Source organism: Aegilops tauschii, chromosome 2 (assembly GCF_002575655.3).
Source record: "Aegilops tauschii subsp. strangulata cultivar AL8/78 chromosome 2, Aet v6.0, whole genome shotgun sequence".
Lineage (NCBI taxonomy): Eukaryota > Viridiplantae > Streptophyta > Magnoliopsida > Poales > Poaceae > Aegilops > Aegilops tauschii.
Genome location: NC_053036.3, coordinates 481,409,199 through 481,433,030, shown reverse-complemented (window position 1 = coordinate 481,433,030; position 23,832 = coordinate 481,409,199).

Genomic DNA, 23,832 nt, shown 5'->3' with positions numbered 1-23,832 from the left:
TATGCTAGTTGCTTCGTTCTATCGCTTTGCTGCGCTACCTATTCACTTGTTCCTCAAGCCTCCCATTTTGCCATGAACCTCTAACCTTTGTCACCCTTCCTAGCAAACCGTTGTTTGGCTATGTTACCGCTTTGCTCAGCCCCTCTTATAGCGTTGCTAGCTGCAGGTGAAGATGAAGATTGCTCCATGTTGGATTATGTTTATGTTGGGATATCACAATATCTCTTATATTATTAATGCATCTATATATTTGGTAAAGGGTGGAAGGCTCGGCCTTATGCCTGGTGTTTTGTTCCACTCTTGCCGCCCTAGTTTCCGTCATACCGGTGTTATGTTCCCGGATTTTGCGTTCCTTACACGGTTGGGTGATTTATGGGACCCCCCTTGACAGTTCGCCTTGAATAAAACTCTTCCAGCAAGGCCCAACCTTGGTTTTACCATTTGTCCAGCCTATTTCTTTTCCCTAGGGAGTCGCTCTCTCGAGGGTCATCTTATTTTAACCCCCCCGGGCCAGTGCTTCTCTAAGTGTTGGTCCGAACTGAGTAGACTACGGGGCCACCTCGTGGAAACTCGAGGTCTGGTTTTACTCGTAGGATGTCTCATCCGGTGTTGCCCTGAGAACGAGATATGTGCAGCTCCTATCGGGATGTCGGCGCATCGGGCGGCTTTGCTGGTTTTGTTTTACCATTGTCGAAATGTCTTGTAACCAGGATTCCGAGACTGATCGGGTCTTCCCGAGAGAAGGAATATCCTTCGTTGACCGTGAGAGCTTATCATGGGCTAAGTTGGGACACCCCTGCAGGGTATTATCTTTCGGAAGCCGTGCCCGCGGTTATGTGGCAGATGGAAATTTGTTAATATCCGGTTGTAGATAACTTGACACTTGACCTTAATTAAAACGCATCAACCGTGTGTGTAGCCGTGATGGTCTCTTCTCGGCGGAGTTCGGGAAGTGAACACGGTTTCTGAGTTATGTTTGACGTAAGTAGGAGTTCAGGATCACTTCTTGATCATTGCTAGTTTCACGACCGTTCCTTTGCTTCTCTTCTCGCTCTCTTTTGCGTAAGTTTAGCCACCATACATGCTTAGTCTCTGCTGCAACCTCACCACCTTATCCTTTCCTTTCCTCTTAAGCTTTGCTAGTCTTGATACCCATGGTAATGGGATTGCTGAGTCCTCGTGGCTCACAGATTACTACACCACCAGTTGCAGCTACAAGTTTTGCGATGATCATGACGCGAGAGCGATGTCTTGTTTTGGAGTTCTTCTTCTGCTTCTTCTTCGATCAGGGGATAGGTTCCAGGTCGGCAGCCTGGGCTAGCAGGGTGGATGTCGTTTGAGTTTCTGTTTATGTTGCATCCGTAGTCGGATGTTGATCTTATGTATGATGTATTGATGTATTCTTGCGGCATTTGTATGCCTTGTATGTATCCCCGAATGCTATGTAATGTTGATGTAATGATATCCACCTTGCAAAAGCGTCTTCAAGATGCGCTTCTATCCTTTGGTGGGACCATCGAGTTCCTTTAGGATAGGGTCGCATCTTGGGCGTGACACCTCTCTTGTGGACCCGTGTAGTCCTCGAGGTCATCTGCTCGGTTGATGATGGTAATGCAGTTTTCATGGCTGCCAGCGGCGGGGAAGAAGATCTGAGGCGGCGAAAGACAGTCTGGAGGCCGGATCCCTGCTGTGCTGGACCCTTCTGTCGTTGGAGCAGCTGAGCTGGGGTGGACGACGGCGCAGCAGGAGCGGGACAAACCACACAAGGTTTTCTTTGACAACTATCTGTAAGAGAAGTAATTCTATAAGGGCTCGTTTGAATTGGAGGATTCCAACAATGCAGGGATAGGAAATAGACAGGAATAGGATAGGAATGCACGTGCAAAACAGAGAATTTAAAAACACAGGATTTCTGCCAATCTGGGTGTTTGATTCACAACAATTGGAAGATCACAGGATGCAAAGAAGCATGGTGAGATTAAGTCAAACCACAAGAAAATGTACGGTTATAATGCTATTATGCTACTATCTCTTAGTCTTGTGCTTCATGAATAGGAATTTGAAAAGGAGGACAAGTGAAAATTAAAATTCCTACGTTTTTTCTTTCAAGAAGACACTAAAGGAACAAATCCGTGTGCTCAGTGGACAATATATATAACATGTAGAGTAAAAAAGAGATGCAACAAGTGTACAACCTCTTTGGCGAAGCCATGTCGATCTCAGCGTGATTGGGTTGGCCGGTGAGGATGCTCCGGCTGACTTTGCTGTCGGAGGAGGGGAAGAATATCTTAGGCGTTTGGAGATGGAACCCGAGGTACTGCTCCGCTGTGATGGAGGGTTTCGTCGTTGGAGCAGCTCCGGTGAGTTGTACGACGTCGAGGCTGAAGCAGGACAAGAGAGACAACGAACAACGTTAACCTGAGTGGAATTCTAATAGCATCTCCAATACATGACGTAAAATACATAACCACAAAGTGCTAGATGTAAAATACATCAGCTGCTCATCTCTGAACTTAACTGTCGAAACTGAACTTAACTGTCGAAACTGAACTTAACTGTCAAAACTGAATTTTGCTGTCAAAACTGAATTTTGCTGTCGAAACTGAACGCACTAGCAAGGTGAGGCTACATGTCGGTCGACTGACTTTTTCATCTCTGGTCAGTCGATTTTGCAGCCGTTGGATACGAAATCAAGGGTCTGCGGTTCATCTTCAACCTCCACCCCCCCTGAGCCGCCAGCCACCACCGGCCAAACAGCAGCCCCCCGCCGCCCGCGGCCGGCGGTGCGCCGCCCCGCCCGCCCCGAAAACACTCCCCACCGCCGGTCCGCCGCCGCCCCAGCCATCCCTCTAGGCCCCCCCCGTGCCGAGCATTTTCTCCGGCGATCCCCACGCCACCGCCCCGCCAACGCCCCGCCACCGCCGGCGACCACTGCCCCCATCCTGAACCCTAAGATAGATAGTGGGGTACCTCTCCGACGAGCCCCCCTCCCTGCTGCGGCTGGTTCTTCCTTCACCCCGGCGAGCCCCCCCCCACCCCCTGAAAATCAACTGACCCAAAAGTCAATTCAGTCAACTGAAGTGTAGCTAAATCGGAGCAGCATCGCAAGCAAGAGCAAGAGCGAGAGCAGCAGCGCGAGCAAGAGCAGACCAGGCAGGGGACCGAGAGCAAGAGCAGAGCAGCAGCGCGAGCGAGAGCTAAAGCAGCAGCAGCTCCTACTGATGTGGACGTCGCCGCCGAGGGAGCGACGCCGTGGAGGAAGTGGCCGGCGATGCCGCCGTGGATGGAGCCGCGCCGTGTCGGCTCGGGACCGAGCGCCGGCAGCACCGTGAGATCGAATCAAGAAGAAAATGCGGCGATTAGTGTACAACCTCTTTGGTGGCGCCAATTAGGCCGCAGCTTCATCCGAGGAAACGGTGATGATGATGCTCTTCCGGTGGTGTAGGTGAAGACGGCGGTGTGGGAATGGAGGTGGCGCGAAAGACGAGGGGAACGTCGGGGCAGCTCCTCGGAGGTGGAGGACGGGGTGGCTGAACCGGCGGGACGATGAGATCAACGACAGATCCTCATCCGGTACGGTGGATGAGGGACGTCGAGGTGTTGCTGTGGACGACATCGTCGGGGAAGAGGCTCCGCCTGGGTGGCGGACGGAGCAGGGTGTGGGGTTTCGTCGCGGGTTTTCGCGGCCTCGGTGTACGAATGGGTGGGCGGATGGCATGGCAGTGGGGAACCATGGCTTAGAGACGCGCTTGTCCGAAATGTGGGGTGAGTTACGAAAGTACCCCCACCGATTTGAGGCGGTTCTTCGGTTCAGGGGTAGCACGGGCATTTCGCGTGTCGGGATTTCACAGGAGGTGGGAGTTTTCGCGCGCGTTGTAATTTCGGAATAGCAAGGCGCGGGTTGATATGGAGGGAGTTGTCGGAGCACAATGAGACAAAGATATATCTTAAATATTTCGGGCTAACAAGGCGCGGGTTGAAATTTCCGGACAAGCCTAACGTGTACTGTACCAAATCAATACGCACTACAAATGTCATTCAAAACTTTGAATTCATGTTATGTTCAATTAAAATATTTCACTACGTGTATAATGCATGCAACCTACTACTCAAATGAACGTTTTAGTGCATTCCAAACCTATATACTACCGCTTCAATATGAACTAAATTTGAATTCGTTTCTCTATTTGAATAAGATCTACAGTAATGATTGTTGTGAATTCAAAGCATTTTAATTCGTTTCACTATTTTAATAAGATCTACAATCATTATTATTGTCAAGTTAAACCATCGTTTGTGTATTATCTTCACAGCACACCACATGATTAGTCTCGAGTTACATATGAACTATGTGTACTATATGAACTCGAACTAGATTTTTTGAATCCACTTTATTTTGATTTCAAATCACATTACATTTCTAGCTCTAGCTAGATCTTCATAATCTAAACCATGTCTCATATGTATAATGTGTTTATCACATTATGTATGGTGCCCCGCTCCCTACGCCTACAAGTATTTAGATGTGAGTTGCAAACACCACACATTACCACAAATTCAAATAAAATGTGAGAATGTTCGATATATAGTATTGTTTAGATTGTTCGATATTTAGTTGTAAGCTGCAAACGCCACACATTATCACAAATTCAAATAAAATGTGAGACTGTTTAATGGATAGTATGGTTTAGATTGTTCGGCATTTAGCTGTGAGTTGCAAACGCCATGCATTATCACATTATGGTATACCATGTGCACAGCACGTGTATCACCGCTATATTCATGCATGCAATGTTTAAAACACTATGATCTCCTATTCAAATATATGAATCCGGTTTCATATCAAATTATGATCTTTGTTAGTCTCTTACACCCACACAATCCTCTAACCTTTGTAGCTACCACTAACTTCCTCTCGTGCATGCACACACCCTCCTCGCCCTCCCCCTCCCTCGGCATTCTATCCACCGGGCACATTCATTTTTTTCCTTAGGTCGTTCTCCCAGAGTCTCCACAACTCCTTTCCGACACACACCGATCGATAAACCTCTCCAGCGATGCCTGCCTACAACATACACACACACCTTCAATCTCCTCCTTTATGTGTCCTTGCCTCGTGTCTCTCATACGGTCAGACACACGTGTAAACTCTCGCCCCTCTTTTCATCGATCTCACAACCGCACACTCCTCCCCCTATTTAGCTAGTAGTTGGGCCTCTCGCACCACCTCCTAGCTCCATTCTCTCTGTCTATCCGTCTCGTTGGGCCTTATTTGCCTCTAACAAATGGACGTACACTGACCGATCTCTCGCTATACATATAGCTAGCTAGGTCCTTATAACTCGTTTTTACCCACACGTCAATCAATCTACCTCATTAGTTGTGTCTCTCCCTTCCTCCGACAAAGAACAATTGATCTACCGATCTAGTTAGGTTTGCTTACCAAACACATGGTTCCCCTTCATCATCCATGGATGCGTCCCGACAGATCTATCACGCACAGGCACACATAGAAACACATCCCCACTCTTATTGATAACATTGCAGTTCCACCCTCAGTTTGTCTAGTAGGCCTCTCCCACCATCTTCGAGAAGCAACTCCATCACCCATCCAGCACTCTACCCCTCTCCCTCCCTCTCCCTCCCTCTCTCTCTCCTCTCTCTCTCTGTCCCATTATATTTCCCGTCCTTCAGTTATGTATGGATGTCGACTGATCTCCCTCAAGACATAGCTGGGTCTCTCCTTCTCAACACATATACGAGTCGTTCTACCTCTATAGTTAGGCCTCTGCCTACCCCTCCCCCCACCCCCCTCCCCCACACACACACCGATACATCGAGCGCTCTAGTCATGTCTCCCTGCCACACACAAACTTGACATGTGCCCTCTAACGTTCCGGTAGGCCAGTCGCCCTATATCTTTGACTTGCACACACACACAATTTCGATGGCTCTCTTCATCGATCTCGCACCCACCCACTTAATCCTCTCTTCGGCTCTATCGATAGCTATGACCCCTCCCTCTCTTCTCATGGATTGCCCGACCCTCTATGTATGATATGGATAGGCCTCCATTTCACACACATTGCATGCAAAATTTTGTTTGAGATGTCATCGACACATATTCCCACAAATAATTCACGAAATCAACCCCCACCCCAAAACAAAAAACACTCACGAACGCGGTTCGTATCTCTCACACACACCCACGTAGGTGGGGGACGTGCACGAAGAGAAGAGGTGCATGCACGGCGCACGTACTCCCGTCTCTTTCCCAACCACACCCGCGCGGTACACGGTGGAGCTCATTTCTGTACGAAAAAGGCAGCCCACGTGGTAATTTGGCACGTGTACTGGTTGTCCACTTGGTGGAGGGAGGATCGTCTACTGCGGGTGAACAAACAAATTGCGACTTGACGTGTTATGTTAAAAAAGAGGCAAACCATGTGGGGCCTACCTTAGAGGCAAGGCTCTATACACTGGAGTACTTTTGATGTGTCCCGTCAACTCGCAGAATGAGGAGAAGCTTGCTTAGTACGCTGTCTCCCTCGCCCACGGGCGCGGTGGCTCGCAGGATGAGGTGAAGCTTGCTCCGCCTTACGCCCGCTCCCTCGCCCATGCGCGCGGTGGCTCGCAAGACGAGGAGAAAAATTTACTACTCCCTCCGTTTACTCCTCGTCCCTACTACCTTGGTTATTGAGATTATATCATAATTTTTGGAATATATATGTCCTTTAGTAGATTTCAATATGAATTACTAGTACATACTCCAAACACTGATGTATATAAACGTATTTTAGAGTGTAGATTCACTCATTTTGCTCTGTATGTAGCACTCTCCCTCGCCCCTCGACCCTCGCCCACGTGGTGGACGTGCAGCAATTCATTCGGTCTCATATAGCCAGAACGATATATACTGCACTACCATTATTGCTCGACTTCCCGAAGAGGCGAAGAGCCAATCGCAAGGTTAATATTTTGGAGATGCCAAGCGAAAGGTTATAGGAGAACGAGTAGTAGGTGCCGCTCATTTATAAATAAAGTTTTTTTTCTTCAGTGGCACGTACGCAATATGATAGGTTCATATGGAGAGAAAAGGAAACCGCTCCACTATATACATAGTCAGGACAGGCCAGCCTACACGGTTGCTTGCTGGGGTTGCTGTCTTCACACTCTCTCGCACAAAACGACTGTGGCCACATCTCTAACATCCCGGCGGATCACGTCCGCTTGGGGAAGGGGTGGATGCTTAGTGTAGATGCGGTGGCCGTCGCCGACGGCGAAAACCCACTGTCGGCACGTCTCGATCAGGGGTCCCCGCCGTTCTCTCTCACAAAGCCGGTGAGGTTGCCTTCGTCCCTTGCTCACTGCCGCGACGTGGGCAGTTGCCGCCTCCCGCCGCCCTCCTCAAGGTTGTGCTACGTCCCTCAGGTACAACTCCCTTTACAGCCGGCTTGCACCACTGCTCCAGCTGCCCACATCACTCCCTGTGGGTATTTCTCTACTTCTTTGCCCCGCACATACCTCTACTGGCTTCTACGTACTATATTTGTGATGAGTTTATGTCTCATCAACTAGTCCCAGTAATCTTATTCTAATCACGCTTCTTCAATTTCTTTGCCACAGGGATGCTCATCTCGATTTTGGTGAAACTGCACAAAATGATCCGATGGTCAAAAGGTTGCAAACTTCATTTATTAGGAAGCTCGAACATTGCCAGAAAATTGAAGCCTGGCCAGGGTTCATGGTTCAAGGGCTAGGGACTGCATGGATCGTTTTTTTCTTTGGCTGCCTCTGTTCCAAAATAAGTGTCAACTTTAGTAGTAGTACAACTTTGTACTAAAGTTTGCACAAAGTTGAGACACTTATTTTGGAACGGAGTATGATCTGTCAATCATTGAGATGCAATAGCATGCATGTTAGTCTCCTTTGTATTTGATGAAATGTTGCAACGGGCAACCTTGGACGCAAGATACATGTAACAGAAGCTGGAAGCTTCATAGCATTGTACAAATTTATCTCACTGATAAATTACAGTACGTACTATACTAGTACTTCCTCCATTCCTAAATATAAGTCTTTGTAGAGATTTCACCATGAACCACATGCGGATGTATATAGATGCATTTTAAGTGTAGATTCATTCATTTTGTTTCGTATGTAGTGGAATCTCTACAAAGACTTATCTACTAGTAATAGCTAGCCCCCGCTACTAGGAATTCTCTATCCTCTCCTTGAGCGACATCATCAAAATTGATGTAGCCGTTAGATGAAGTAAATCAGTCCATAATAGCCGTCTGATCTAGACGTTGAGAGGCTCCGCACTAAGCCACATGCAAGCATGCAGAAATACCGTGGCACATGCATGTGAGTGGGTTTTAAATCACATCAACATGGCTGCATGCAAGCATGCACCGGTAGCATGCATGTAAGTGAGCTTTTAAGTCCCATTAACATGTCAAAAAGAAAAATATAATCCCATTATGTAGTAGGAGTTGGCAGATCTTTTTTCCTTATGTGGGATGATCTAAATGATGATGGCAGTTTATTTAGTTTGGCTACCACATTTGTCATGCGGTTATAGCGTTTTTTTTAGTTCAATGAAATCGATAATTTTGCGCAGAGAGATATACCGCTGTTCCGCGGCAACGCGCAGGGACTCATCTAGTAATATTTAGGAACAGAGGGAGGAGTATGTAAAGAGTTAGGTGTCGCACGGTGATAGTGTGAGGTGGGCCATGTAATCACTGAGCCTGCGTGTTTTCACTGCTCTTGCACGCCTCCGCTGTAAGAATGGAGAAAATTGTAATCTAGTAGTAGTACCTCCTTTCGCCGAAAGCGTGGGACATCCAGCAGTCCTACCACCTCAGTAATAAAGACCAATGAGCCTTCAAATCACATAGACCCAGCAGTAAGTTGGACGGACGAAGCAACCATCACTCTTGCGCCAGTGAGAGGTCGCATCCGCTCTGCCCGGGCATGAATGCGGCACCGATTCTTTGGAGCAGCGTTGACCGTTTCAGGTGGGAAGCGCGCACGGGCGATGGAGGGGCTTTGGGTGGGCCAGGCTGGTCAGGAGTGGGCGTGGCAGCTGTCTGCATGTCCCTACTGGACACGCCCGGAAACGAGAGGATGCACCGACTCTCGCGGCTAAAATCGTACACTACACAACATCTCTCCGTAGGAGTAGGTCGATCTGTCGCTCTCTCTAACACACAATGCTGTTAAACACACACACGCGCGCGCGCGCGCACACACGCACGTACCTTGGTCCCGTTGCACCTTCTAACATGACTTATTACACCTAGACGAAGGGAGTAGTAAGTATACGAGATACGATGGCACACTGACTTAAGTCGAATACAAGTGCCCAAAATTTGTGTGCATGTTATAATAAGGATTCACTTAAAATAGTACGTGAGCGAACAGAGGGATCAATTGGACAGTGTTCCTGAGCAGTAGCGAGATGTGTGAGGTAAGATACACCGCTGGCGCTTTTAATTTTTCTTATTAATTTGTTTGTTTCACCCTCTCACTGGTGGGACCCAACGTACTACGTGGAGAGTGGTAAGGTGACTAAGGCTGCATTATTTCTGCACCACTGTGGATAGTCTTACCACCAAAGCCACATGACACGATTATGATTGAAATCCCAATGACTCCCACACACACAAAAAAACACGGCATGCTTGTCACACGAATGCAGGAATGTATAAAAGGTTATTTCCCTCTTGTTGAACATAACGGGAGGGTTGTGTAGCTGGTTAGCCTGTTCGCTCATCAAACTTGAGGTCTCGGGTTCGATAACTACACTTGAGCATAATTTGTGCTAGGAGGATTCTTTGACTGGTCAAAATGTTTTCTAGGGTTTGCACGCTTCACATTCTCTCTCCAGTATATATATATACACGCTGGAGCCTCAGCGCTTGTAGTTGCTCTCTTCACACTCTCTCGCCCTCTCCCGCTGGAGCCTCAGCGCTTGTAGTTTCTCTCTTCACACTCTCTCGCCCTCTCCAGATGTAAACAAGACTTCGTTGGCCTCTCTCTCCCCTCACTGCTGCTCAAAGAGCCGGCAGGATCCGTCCGCCGGGAAGGGAAGGAGGCTTAACACTGTCTCCGTCGGCGAGGGACTACCGGCGCAGCTGTTCACTTTCCATCCAGCGGCGGCGCAGGAGGGCCTCCGACCCCTTCTTCTTCGCCGCCGTCCCGTCGCCCACCGAACCACACCCCAAGAACCTTAAGGTATAATTTACTTACTCCACATGCATTGCTCTAGCTGCATGTATACCATGAATATAGGACGTGGTTCAAAGAGGAAAGGAGTGGGGGAAAGTAGTGGGAAAAGTTGTATGTAACATGAATCTAGGACGTGGTTCAAAGAGGAAATGAAGGGGGAAAGTTGTATAGCATGAATCTAGGACGTGGTTCAAAAAGTAAAGGAATGGGGGAAAGTAGTGGGGAAAGTTGTATCGCATAAATCTAGGACGTGGTTCAAAGAGGAAAGGAAGGGGCGAAAGTACTAGTTCAAAAAGGAAAGGAAGGGACAAGGCTGTAGAGTTTGAGCAGGACTAGATTTGCTGCGCTCACATAGGGAAAGGTGTCTCAAGATAACAAAACTGGGACCAACACAAATATGCTCCTTGGTTGTTTGTTCTTTGTTGCAACAGACTGTGCATGACCACAGTACATCGGTAGATGCACATGGTATAGCTTGGTCCGGGCATGTCCGAATCACTGACGAGAGTGATTATACCGTTTGGTCCGGGCATTTTGAGCTTCATATACCCGTAATGAGGTATAGCTTGGAAGCGCGTAAAAGCATCCCGCCCCAACAGGGCGTGGTACCCACTGCTGAAAGGGGCCACTTGGAAAGTGATTTCTTCGGACCGATAATTCTCCGGCGTGCCGAATACCACGTCAAGTGTGATTTTTCCCGCGCATCGTGCCTCTCGACTGGGAATGATTCCTCGGAAGGTTGTAATACTTTGCTTGATGCGGCTCCTGTCTATTTCCATTTTGTGGAGTGTGTCCTCGTAAATGAGGTTTAGTCCGCTGCCGCCGTCCGTGAGGACCTTGGTAAGTCGAAATCCGTCCACGATGGGACTGAGGACTAATGCGTCTGGCACTCGGACTATCCTGTACTTCGGCTTGTCACCGACACTGAATGTTATAGCCGTGTCATTCCAAGGGTTTACTGCAGCGATTTGGCAGACTTCGGCGAGGTCACGAAGTGCTCTTTTGCGTTTGTTGTTTGAAGCGAATGTCTCGAAGATCGTCAATACTCTTGTGTCATCGTCTTCTGGAGGGTGCTGTTCTGGGGCGTCCTTGATAAGGATGTCCTCGCCGCTCTTGGCTACCTGCCGGAGTATCCAACAAGCTCTAAGGCTGTGGTTTGCCACGGTATCTGGCGTTGTGTGTATTTTGCATGGGCCATCGAGCCATCCCTCCAGAACGGTGTCGTGCTGCGTAATGGGTTTATGTTTCTTGACTGTTGGACTAGGCGTGCCGCGGGGGCGTGCCCTCTTCATCTGTAGGAGGAGTTTAGTTGGGACCGATGGTTCCCAGCAAGCTGCCTGAGTTTTCCAGGCGCTTTCCATCGCGATGTACTTCCATACGATAGTTGCTAAGTCGGCGAACTTCAGTATGCGGCGGTGATTGATGGCGTTGAGGATTCCTTCGTCCGTGCGATTTTTGCGGAACGCTGATATCACGTCCTCGTCGTGGCAATCTGTTACCCTGTTTTTGACAAGGAGGAATCTGGCCCAGAAGTTGTGAACCGTTTCCTGAGACTGCTGTTTTACGCTCATAAGGGCGTCTATGTCTGAGGGGTGGGTGGAATTAAATCCGAACCCTGACCTGAATGATTATCCAGAGTCTGAAGACCTTCCGAACTCAACAGTCCAGGTTCCGGAATATCTTCTGATTGTTTGGGACTGCCATCCAATTCTATGTTCGGAGGGCTGGTCGCATCCTTTCGCTGGTAGGTATTCGGCTCTTCTTGATCGGCGATCCGTACACAATCAGTCTTCGATATAGAGGAAGACTCGCCGTCCTGCTCCTCGACTACCGCTATCTGGTGGGTGACCGGTGGAGTTTTGATTTCTCCTTGATCGGTTTTAAGCCCGATCCGATCGTAATCTGTGGCGATCCCAAAGCGGCGATGCGATCTAGGAGTTCATTCAAGGATGAAAACTCTGCCGGATCCATTTGCTTGGAGTGTTCGGAGTTGATGCGAAGGGGATTTTCGATGGCCCAAGAGGTCATCATCGGCTCAACGGCCGAACAGGCGATCATAGTAAAGCCGCCCAGCCTGAGGGTTTAGCCTGGGGCCAGGACCCCTCCGGAGGTGATGTTGTCTTTAGGGCCAAGGTGAGTCATCGAACCTTTCATCGATGTCACAGTGGAACTCTCAATGAAAGCACCAATGTTGGTGTCAAAACCGGCGGATCTCGGGTAGGGGGTCCCAAACTGTGCGTCTAGGATCGATGGTAACAGGAGACGGGGGACACGATGTTTACCCTGGTTTGGGCCCTCTCTATGGAGGTAATACCCTACTTCCTGCTTGATTGATCTTGATGAATATGAGTGTTACAAGAGATGATCTACCACGAGATCGTAATGGCTAAACCCTAGAAGTCTAGCCTGTATGACTATGGTAATGAATATATCCTATCTGGACTACTCCCTCCGGTTTATATAGACACCGGGGGAATCTAGGGTTACATAGAGTCGGTTACATAGGAAGGAATCTTCATAGTTGATCGCCAAGCTTGCCTTCCACGCCAAGGAGAGTCCAATCCGGACACGGGTAGAGTCTTCGGCCTTCATGTCTTCACAGCCCACCAGTTCGGCCCATAGATAATAGGCCGGACGCCCGAGGACCCCTTAGTCCAGGACTCCCTCAAAAGGGGCCAAGGATATCGAGCCCCCAGACCGAAAATGGCCATGATAGAGGGATTGTTTGAAGAGCTTGGGCAGGCAGGTGGATTTTCTTGGAATGGAACTGGCAGGCTTCACATTTGGTGACTAGCTCCACTGCATCTTGGGGGGCTGTGGGCCAATAGAATCCTTGCCGGAATGCTTTCCCAACTAATGCCCGTGATCCAGTGTGGGAGCTGCACATGCCTTTTGTATTTCAGCCAGCAGTTCCTTTTCTTCTTCTCGGCAGATGCACTTCAATTTCACACCGTTGGGCCTCCTCCTGTACAGAGTGTCATCGACAAACTAATACATACTGGCCCTCCGGGCTACTGTTTCAGCTTCATCTAGGTCGCCTGGAAGCTCTTCGATTTGGAGGAAGTGGACTATGTGCCCTGCGCAAGTTGGAGCCCGAGGCTCGGCAACGAGGACTAGCGGTACCTCCTCTACTGCGGGGGCACATTCCTCGTTCGCAGGGACCATGGGCCCGGCTGGAGGGTGCGGTCCGGCAGGTGGTGAGGATTTGTTTCCAGCAGGGTCTCTGCCAGGAGCGGACGACTCTACCGGGAGAGGTTTACCGGAGTCCAACTTTCTCCTTTTCTGGGCCATTGTTGCTGGGGATACGGAGGGCTGAGTAAGATGGAGAACAAAAGTCCCTGGTTCCATAGGAAGCTTCTGCACAACACACTTTGACAGATGATCAGCTATGCTGTTTTCTACAGGGGGTACGTGCTCTGTTTGCAATCCGTCAAAGCGCTCCTCCAATCTTCTCACTTCCTCAATGTATGCCTCCATCAATGGGCTTTGATAATCCTTGTTGAATTGTCTCACCATGAGTTGTGAATCTCCTCGAATGATTAGCTTCTTAATTCCCAATTATGCAGCAATCCTGAACCCGGCAAGATGACCTTCATACTCTGTTGTATTGTTGGTTGCCTCTTCCCGGGCAAAATGCATCTGGTCGACGTACTTCAAGTGCTCCCCGGAGGGGGCGACAAGAAGCACGCTAGCCCCTGCACCTTGTAGGGAAAAGGCACCATCAAAATACATAATCCATTCTTGGGGCGATTCCTTGCCGGGGAGAACTGTCTCTAGTACTTCCTCATCAAGGGTTGGCGTCCATTCCGCAACAAACTCTGCCAATGCCCTGCTCTGGATAGTTGACATGCTCTCAAACTTCAAACCAAAGCTGGATAACTCCAAAGCCCACTCCACTATTCTTCCGGTAGCCTCAGGGTTTCGGAGTATCCTTTGCAGCGGGAAACGAGTGACAACCATAATCTCGTGGGCTTGGAAGTAGTTGCGCAGTTTCCTTGAGGTCGTAATGAGGCCAAAGATCAACTTTTGCACGCCAGAGTATCACGATCTAGCCCCCTGTAATAAGGAGCTGACGAAGTACACTGGGAGTTGCACTGATACGTCTCTGTTGTATCTACTTTTCCAAACACTTTTGCCCTTATTTTGGACTCTAACTTGCATGATTTGAATGGAACTAACCCGGATTGACGCTGTTTTCAGCAGACTTTCCATGGTGTTATTTATGTGCAGAAACAAAAGTTCTCGGAATTACCTGAAACTCCACGGAGCATGTTTTTGGAAAATATTAAAAATACTGGAAGAAAAATCCACGTCAGGGGGCCCACACCCTGTCCACGAGGGTGGGGGGCGCCCCCCTGCCTCGTGGGCCCCTTGACGCTCCACCGACCTCAACTCCAACTCCATATATTCGTGTTCGGGGAGGAAAAAAATCAGAGAGAAGGATTCATCGCGTTTTACGATACGGAGCCGCCGCCAAGCCCTAAAACCTCTCGGGAGGGCAGATCTGGAGTCCGTTCGGGGCTCCGGAGAGGGGAATCCGTCGCCGTCGTCATCATCAACCATCCTCCATCACCAATTTCATGATGCTCACTGTCGTGCGTGAGTAATTCCATTGTAGGCTTGCTGAACAGTGATGGGTTGGATGAGATTTATCATGTAATCGAGTTAGTTTTGTTAGGGTTTGATCCCTAGTATCCACTATGTTCTAAGATTGATGTTGCTGTGACTTTGCTATGCTTAATGCTTGTCACTAGGGCCCGAGTGCCATGATTTCAGATCTGAACCTATTATGTTTTCATGAATATATGTGAGTTTTTGATCCTATCTTGCAAGTCTATAGTCACCTACTATGTGTTATGATCCGGCAACCCCGAAGTGACAATAATCGGGACCACTCCCGGTGATGACCGTAGTTTGAGGAGTTCATGTATTCACTATGTGTTAATGCTTTGGTCCGGTACTCTATTAAAAGGAGGCCTTAATATCCCTTAGTTTCCATTAGGACCCCGCTGCCACGGGAGGGTAGGACAAAAGATGTCATGCAAGTTCTTTTCCATAAGCACGTATGACTACATTACATTGATGAATTGGAGCTAGTTCTGTGTCACCCTATGTTATGATTGTTACATGATGAACCGCATCCGACATAATTCTCCATCACCGATCCAATACCTACGAGCTTTTCACATACTGTTCTTCGCTTATTTACTTTTCCGTTGCTACTGTTACAATCACTACAAAATCCAAAAATATTACTTTTGCTACCGTTACCGTTACTTCCATATTACTTTGCTACTAAATACATTGCTGCAGATACTAAGTTATCCAGGTGTGGTTGAATTGACAACTCAACTGCTAATACTTGAGAATATTCTTTGTCTCCCCTTGTGTCGAATCAATAAATTTGGGTTGAATACTCTACCCTCGAAAACTGTTGCGATCCCCTATACTTGTGGGTTATCAAGACTATTTTCTGGCGCCGTTGCCGGGGAGCATAGCTCTATTCTTTGAGTCACTTGGGATTTATATCTGCTGGTCACTATGAGGAACTTGAAAGACGAGAAAACAAAAATTTATCCCTCAACTACGAGGGGAGGTAAGCAACTGCCATCTCGCTCTGCACTTGATTCACCTTCTGTTTTGAGTAAGCTTGCAACACCTAAACCTGCTTCTGCTATTAATCCTGATATGTCGCATGTTATTGATGATGCCACTTCTGCTATGCATGATGCTTATGATGAAACTACTACTATGCTTGATACTATTGTGCCACTTGGTGAATTTCTTGATGAACAACTTGCTAGGAGTAGAGAGAATGAAATTACTGAAACTGATAACATTGATGAAAGTGATGATGAAGACTCTCCCCCTAATAAATATGAATCGCCTGTTGTTCCTGAGGGTTATGTTCTAGAAAAAGAAGTTGCTATAGCTATTTTAGCTTGCAAAGATAGATACGAGCTCAAGAGGTTATTAGCTAAATGGAAGCAGCAATCTCTTAATGCTAGAATGAAACCTGAACCTGCTTTTGCTACTTCACCTATCTGTGTTACTGATAAGGATTATGAATTCTCTGTTGATCCTGATATAATTACTTTGGTTGAATCTGATCCTTTTCATGGCTATGAATCTGAAACTGTTGTGGCACATCTTACTAAATTGAATGATATAGCCACCCTGTTCACTAATGATGAGAAATCTCGCTACCTATATATCCTTAAAATATTTCCGTTCTCATTAAAGGGTGATGCTAAGATATGGTTCAATTCTCTTGATCCTGGTTGTGTGCGTAGTCCCCAGGATATGATTTATTACTTCTCTACTAAATATTTCCCTGCTCATAAGAAACAAGCTGCTTTAAGGGACATATATAATTTTGTGCAAATTGAAGAAGAGAGTCTCCCACAAGCTTGGGGAGGCTTCTCCAATTACTTAATGCTTTGCCTGATCATCCTCTTAAGAAAAATGAAATAATTGATATCTTTTATAATGGACTAACCGATGCTTCCAAAGATTACCTGGATAGTTGTGCTAGTTCTGTTTTCAGGGAAAGAACACCGGATGAAGCTGAAATTCTATTAAATAATATGTTGACAAATGAAAATAGTTGGACACTTCCTGAGCCAATTCCTGAGCCTATTCCTAAACCAACTCCGAAGAAGAGGGGTGTTCTATTTCTCAGTCCTGAAGATATGCAAGAGGCAAAGAAATCTATGAAAGAAAAAGGTATTAAAGCTGAAGATGTTAAGAATTTACCTCCTATTGAAGAAATACATGGTCTTAATTTACCGCCTGTTGAAGAAATATATGATCTTAATGCATTACCTATTGAAGAAACTCATGGTCTTGATAATCCGACACAGGTAGTAAAGGTAAATTCTCTCTATTGATTTGATGAAGGTGATATTCCTCACTATAAGTCTGCTAGACAATGCTTAGAAGAGTTTGATAATTTTATTGTCAAACAAGAAAACTTCAATGCTTATTTTGGTAGACAATTGAGACCATGTATGGTTACCACTCAAGTAGAACAAGTACTTAAAGCTCAAAATGATTTGCTCAATGAATTGAATAGTAAGAATAATGATTATGCTATTAGAGTGGCTACTAGAACTGGTAAAATGACTCAGGAACCTTTGTATCCTGAAGGCCACCCTAAGAGAATTGAGCAAGATTCTCAGAGAAATAATATTGACACACCTAGTTCTTCTAAAAAGAAGAAAAAGAAAAATGATAGGACTTTGCATGCTCCTAGTGAACCTATTGCTGAACCACCTGAGAATCCAAATGATATCTCTATTTCTGATGCTGAAACACAATCTGGTAATGAACATGAACCTAATGAAAATGTTAATGATGATGTTCATGATGATGCTCAACCTAGCAATGATAATGATGTAGAAATTGAACCTGTTGTTGATCTTGATAACCCACAATCAAGGAATCAACGTTATGATAAGAGAGACTTTGTTGCTAGGAGACACGGTAAAGAAAGAGAACCATGGGTTCAGAAACCCATGCCTTTTCCTCCCAAACCATCCAAGAAAACGGATGATGAGGATTTTGAGCGCTTTGCTAAAATGATTAGACCTATCTTTTTGCGTATGCGATTAACTGATATGCTCGAAATGAATCCTTATGCTAAGTACATGAAAGAAATTGTTACTAATAAAAGAAAGATACCTGGAGCTGAAATTTCCACCATGCTTGCTAATTATACTTTTAAGGGTGGAATACCAAAGAAACTAGGAGATCTAGGAGTACCAACTATACCATGCTCCATTAAAAGAAACTATGTTAAAACTGCTTTATGTGATCTTGGAGCCGGTGTTAGTGTTATGCCTCTCTCTTTATATCGTAGACTTGACTTGAATAAGTTGACACCTACTGAAATATCTTTGCAAATGGCTGATAAATCAAGTGCTATACCTGTTGGTATTTGTGAGGATGTGCCTGTTGTGGTTGCAAACGTTACTATTTTGACGGACTTTGTTATTCTTGATCTTCCCGAGGACGATAGTATGTCTATTATTCTTGGAAGATCTTTTTTGAATACTGCAGGGGTTGTTATTGATTGCAACAAAGGGAATGTCACTTTTCATGTTAATGGCAATGAGCATACGGTACACTTTCCGAGGAAACAACCTCAAGTCCACAGTATCAATTCTATTGGAAAAAAATCCATCGATTATCTTTGGAGGTTTTGAATTTCCTCTTCCTACTGTCAAGAAGAAATATGATATTCTTATTATTGGGGAAGTGCATATCCCCGTTGAGGTAATATAGTGTTATTCGAAATTTCTCCGGTTCCATGTTATTCGGAATGAGTTTGTTAACAAGACTTGATCAACCTTGTTAGTGGATTCCTTTCGATGAGCATGAGATGGATGAAACTAGAAGGCACAACCTTCTGTACTCTCTTTCTACTTTCTGTTATTTAGTTGAAACAAAGTAAAAATAGTATTTTTCTGTCTGTTTTCTGATTTATCCGTGCAATATAAAAATACCCCGAAAATAAAAGTTCTCCAAATGCCCTGAAAATGGAATATGATTTTTTCTGGTATTTGAGAATATCTGGCACTGAGAACACAGCTAGGGAGCAAGCACCTGGCCACGATGGTCCAGGGCGCGCCCACCCCTACAGGGCGCGCCCCTGCCTCGTGGGCCCATGGTGGCTCCCCTCCACTTATTCCTGCACCCACACACTTCTTCTTCCTCCCAAAAAATTCACCATCCAGCTCAAGCACGAGTTCTAGCTCATTTTGCTGCGATTTTCGATCTCCTTGCTCAAAGCACCTCTCACAAAACTGCTTGGGGGGATTGTTCCTTGGTATGTGACTCCTCCATTGGTCCAATTAGTTTTTGTGCTAGTGCTTTATTCATTGCAAATTTGTGCTGCCTAGGTGACCATGTTCTTGAGCTTGCATGTCAAATTTATATGGTTCCAAGTAGTTCTAATGCTTGATATAGTCTCTAGGCACTTGTAGGAGTAGTTGCTATCAATCTTGTTGAGCTTGGTTCACTTTTATTTTGAAGTTACTAAAAAATTCAGAAATTTTTCAGAGGAAGAAATATGCTTAGGAAAATGTTCCAAGGTGGTTCTTCAAGGAAGCAAGGACCCAGGCTTGCAATGCGTGATGCTGACGATGAGCCACCAAGGGACGCTCCAGTGCGGCCTTGTGAATGGCCTTCGAAAAACTTTATGGATCGAGCGGGAATCATGGGAGAATTTAACGCATATTTGCGTAATGCTGATCTTGTGAGCTTCGAGGAAGAAAAGTGCCGCCAGTACCACTATCTCACTAGTTCCTTTGTGAGGAGGTTTGAATTTTCATCTTCACGTAATTCTCCAACTGCCCTGTTTGATCTTTATGAAAAATCTTATATGATGGATTTAGAGGATTTTACCACTGCTTGCAAACTTCCACAATGGGGTAGTGCTAGTGAACCTCGCAAATCTGAATTTAGAAATTTTCTTGCTAGTATAACTGTGGGGGAATCTAGAGACATAGCACAAGCTACCATAGGGAGCATTCATTTTCCTGCTATACATTATTTTGCTCTCTTCATAGGTAGGTGCATAAATAGTAAAGATGAAGCATGTCATATGTGTGTCCCTGACGTAAGTATTCTTAGGAGTGCTGTGTTAGGAGACAAATCTTATAATTTGGGAGCCATTGTTGCGCGTAGGTTGCATCACAATAGATTTAATGGAGATTTCTTTGGTGGAATTTATGCAACCCGCTTAGCTAATTTTCTTGGTGTTGACATACGTGAGGATGATATTGAGCTGCCACCTACTTATTTAGACTTTAATGCTATGGTTCACCACCAGTTTGTTGAGAGGAATGAATCACCTCTCTGGTATCGCTTAATCTTTGACAGACGCCGTGCTGTCCGTATTACTCTCCCTGCTCCTGCCTTCTTTGATTATCAGGCAAAAGGAAGACATTTTATTACCAGAGAGGAGGCAGATGAGTACGAGAGGAGGGCGGAGGCAGCTCGCCGCCACGCTGCAGCCCAGGAGGCAATAACCGCCGCATCGCAGTACGACCCCGGCTACAACTATGGATATCCGCCAGGCCATCCGTGGCAATAAACCAACTTAGGCCAAAAGCCTAAGCTTGGGGGAGTACATATTTCCCACCGACATTACATTCATGTTCACACACTCATTGCTAGATGTCGGTGCTCATACTTTTTCACTCTAATATCCATGCTAGTTTATTTTCTTTTTCTTGCTTTCTTCTTGTGTGTTTAATAAATCTTAAGAAAAAACCAAAAAAAATTAGTTTAGCTTTTAGTTAGTTTATTTTTCTTGCTGTAGTAGTAATAATTAAAAAGAAAACCCAAAAAGATTTCCCGTTCTTCTTTTGCTTGTTGGGAGCTTTCCCGTGTAAATAGTTTTATTTCTTTTCTTTTCTTTGGGGGTCGATAGGAGAAGACCATAATTAAAATTGTTGAAGTGGCTCTTATATGCATTATTGTTGATTTAACCAAGAGCCCATATGGCCTTGTCTTCTCCTGTTTATTGAATGCTCGCAGATTCCAGCTTAGTCCAATGCACGTGCACACTTATTATTTTCACATCGTTCGGTCGTGCAAGTGAAAGGCAATTATGACGATATATGATGGACTGACTGAGATGAGAGAAGCTGGTATGAACTCGACCTCTCTTGTTTTTGTAAATATGATTAGTTCATCGTTCCTGATTCAGCTTATTATGAATAAACATGTTTGCAATGACAATTAGAGATCATAGTTGCTTATGCCATGCTTGATTAGCTATGAGTTATAATGGTTTACCTTGCGTGCCAACATGCTATTAAAATGGTTGTGATGTGGTATAGTGGGGTGGTATCCTCCTTTGAATGATTTAAGTGACTGGACTTGGCACATGTTCACACATGTAGTTGAAACAAAATCAACATAGCCTTCACGATATTTATGTTGATGGTGGATTATATCCTACTCATGCTCGTACTCAACGTCTATTAATTTTAATGCATGTTCATGACTATTGTCGCTCTCTAGTTGGTCGCTTCCCAGTCTTTTGCTAGCCTTCACTTGTACTAAGCGGGAATACTGCTTGTGCATCCAATCCCTTAAACCCCAAAGTTATTCCATATGAGTCCACCATACCTTCCTATATGCGGTATCAACCTGCCGTTCCAAGTAAAGTTGTATGTGCCAAACTCTAAACCTTCAAATGAAATTCTGTTTTGTATGCTCGAATAGCTCATGTATCAACTAGGGCTGTCTGTATCTTCCATGCTAGGCGGGTTATTCTCAAGAGGAGTGGACTCCGCTCCTCACTCACGAGAAAATGGCTGGTCACCGGGATACCCAGTCCCATGCTTTATGCAAACTAAATCAAAATAATTGCAAACAAAACTCCCCCTGTGACTGTTGTTAGTTGGAGGCACTCATTGTTTCGAGCAAGCCATGGATTGATGCTTGTTGGTGGAGGGGGAGTATAAACTTTACCATTCTGTTTGGGAACCGCCTATGATGTGTGTAGCATGGAAGATATCTCCATCTCTTGGTTGGTATGTTGACAATGAAAGTATGCCGCTCAAAATATTATTTATCTCTATTTCAAAATCGAGCTCTAGCACCTCTACAAATCCCTGCTTCCCTCTGCGAAAGGCCTATCTATTTACTTTTATGTTGAGTCATCACCCTCTTATTAAAAAGCACTAGCTGGAGAGCACTGCTGTCATTTGCATCCATTACTATTAATTTATATTGGGTATGACTATGACTGGATCTCTTTTACCATGAATTACAATGTCTAGTCAGTCCTTGATCTTTAAAGGTGCTCTGCATTTATGTTTTGCGGTCTCAGAAAGGGCTAGCGAGATACCATCTTGTTATATCATATCATGATTGTTTTGAGAAAGTGTTGTCATCTGAGATTTATTATTATTGCTAGCTAGTTGATTATGCCATTGATATGAGTAAACATGAGACCTAAGAGTTATTGTGAATGTGGTTAGTTATAATCTTTGTTGAAAACTTGAATGCTGGCTTTACATATTTACAACAACAAGAGCAAATAGAGTTTGTAAAAGTTTTTCTTTATCACTTTCAGTTTATCAACTGAATTGCTTGAGGACAAGCAAAGGTTTAAGCTTGGGGGAGTTGATACGTCTCCGTCATATCTACTTTTCCAAACACTTTTGCCCTTGTTTTGGACTCTAACTTGCATGATTTGAATGGAACTAACCCGGACTGACACTGTTTTCAGCACACTTTCCATGGTGTTATTTATGTGCATAAACAAAAGTTCTCGGAATGACCTGAAACTCCACGGAGCATCTTTTTGGAAAATATTAAAAATACTGGAAGAAAAATCCATGTCAGGGGGCCCACACCCTGTCCACGAGGGTGGGGGGCGCGCCCCCCTGCCTCGTGGGCCCCCTGACGCTCCACCGACCTCAACTCCAACTCCATATATTCGTGTTCGGGGAGAAAAAAATCAGAGAGAAGGATTCATCGCGTTTTACGATACGGAGCCGCCGCCAAGCCCTAAAACCTCTCGGGAGGGCTGATCTGGAGTCCGTTCGGGGCTCCGGAGAGGGGAATCCGTCGCCGTCGTCATCATCAACCATCCTCCATCACCAATTTCATGATGCTCACCGCCGTGCGTGAGTAATTCCATCGTAGGCTTGCTGGACGGTGATGGGTTGGATGAGATTTATCATGTAATCGAGTTAGTTTTGTTAGGGTTCGATCCCTAGTATCCACTATGTTCTAAGATTGATGTTGCTATGACTTTGTTATGCTTAATGCTTGTCACTAGGGCCCGAGTGACATGATTTCAGATCTGAACCTATTATGTTTTCATGAATATATGTGAGTTTTTGATCCTATCTTGCAAGTCTATAGTCACCTACTATGTGTTATGATCTGGCAACCCCAAAGTGACAATAATCGGGACCACTCCCGGTGATGACCGTACTTTGAGGAGTTCATGTATTCACTATGTGCTAATGCTTTGGTCTGGTACTCTATTAAAAGGAGGCCTTAATATCCCTTAGTTTCCATTAGGACCCCGCTACCACGGGAGGGTAGGACAAAAGATGTCATGCAAGTTCTTTTCCATCAGCACGTATGACTATATCCGGAATACATGCCTACATTACATTGATGAATTGGAGCTAGTTCTGTGTCACCCTATGTTATGATTGTTACATGATGAACCGCATCCGGCATAATTCTCCATCACCGATCCAATACCTACGAGGTTTTCGCATACTGTTCTTCTCTTATTTACTTTTCTGTTGCTACTGTTACAATCACTACAAAACCCAAACATATTACTGTTGCTACTATTACCGTTACTTCCATATTACTTTGCTACTAAATACTTTGCTGCAGATACTAACACTACAAAAAAAAAGACACATCCGTGACATTTTGGGCCGAACGAAAAAAAATTATGTCATACATATGACACTTCTATGACGATAATTGTGACAAAACCCGGTATCATCATAGATGTGGTGGGCTCCTACTTCTATGACAAAAAATCATGACAGAAAATGGGCTTTTCGTCCTGGGCGGGCCGGAGACGCAGCTGCATGACATTCT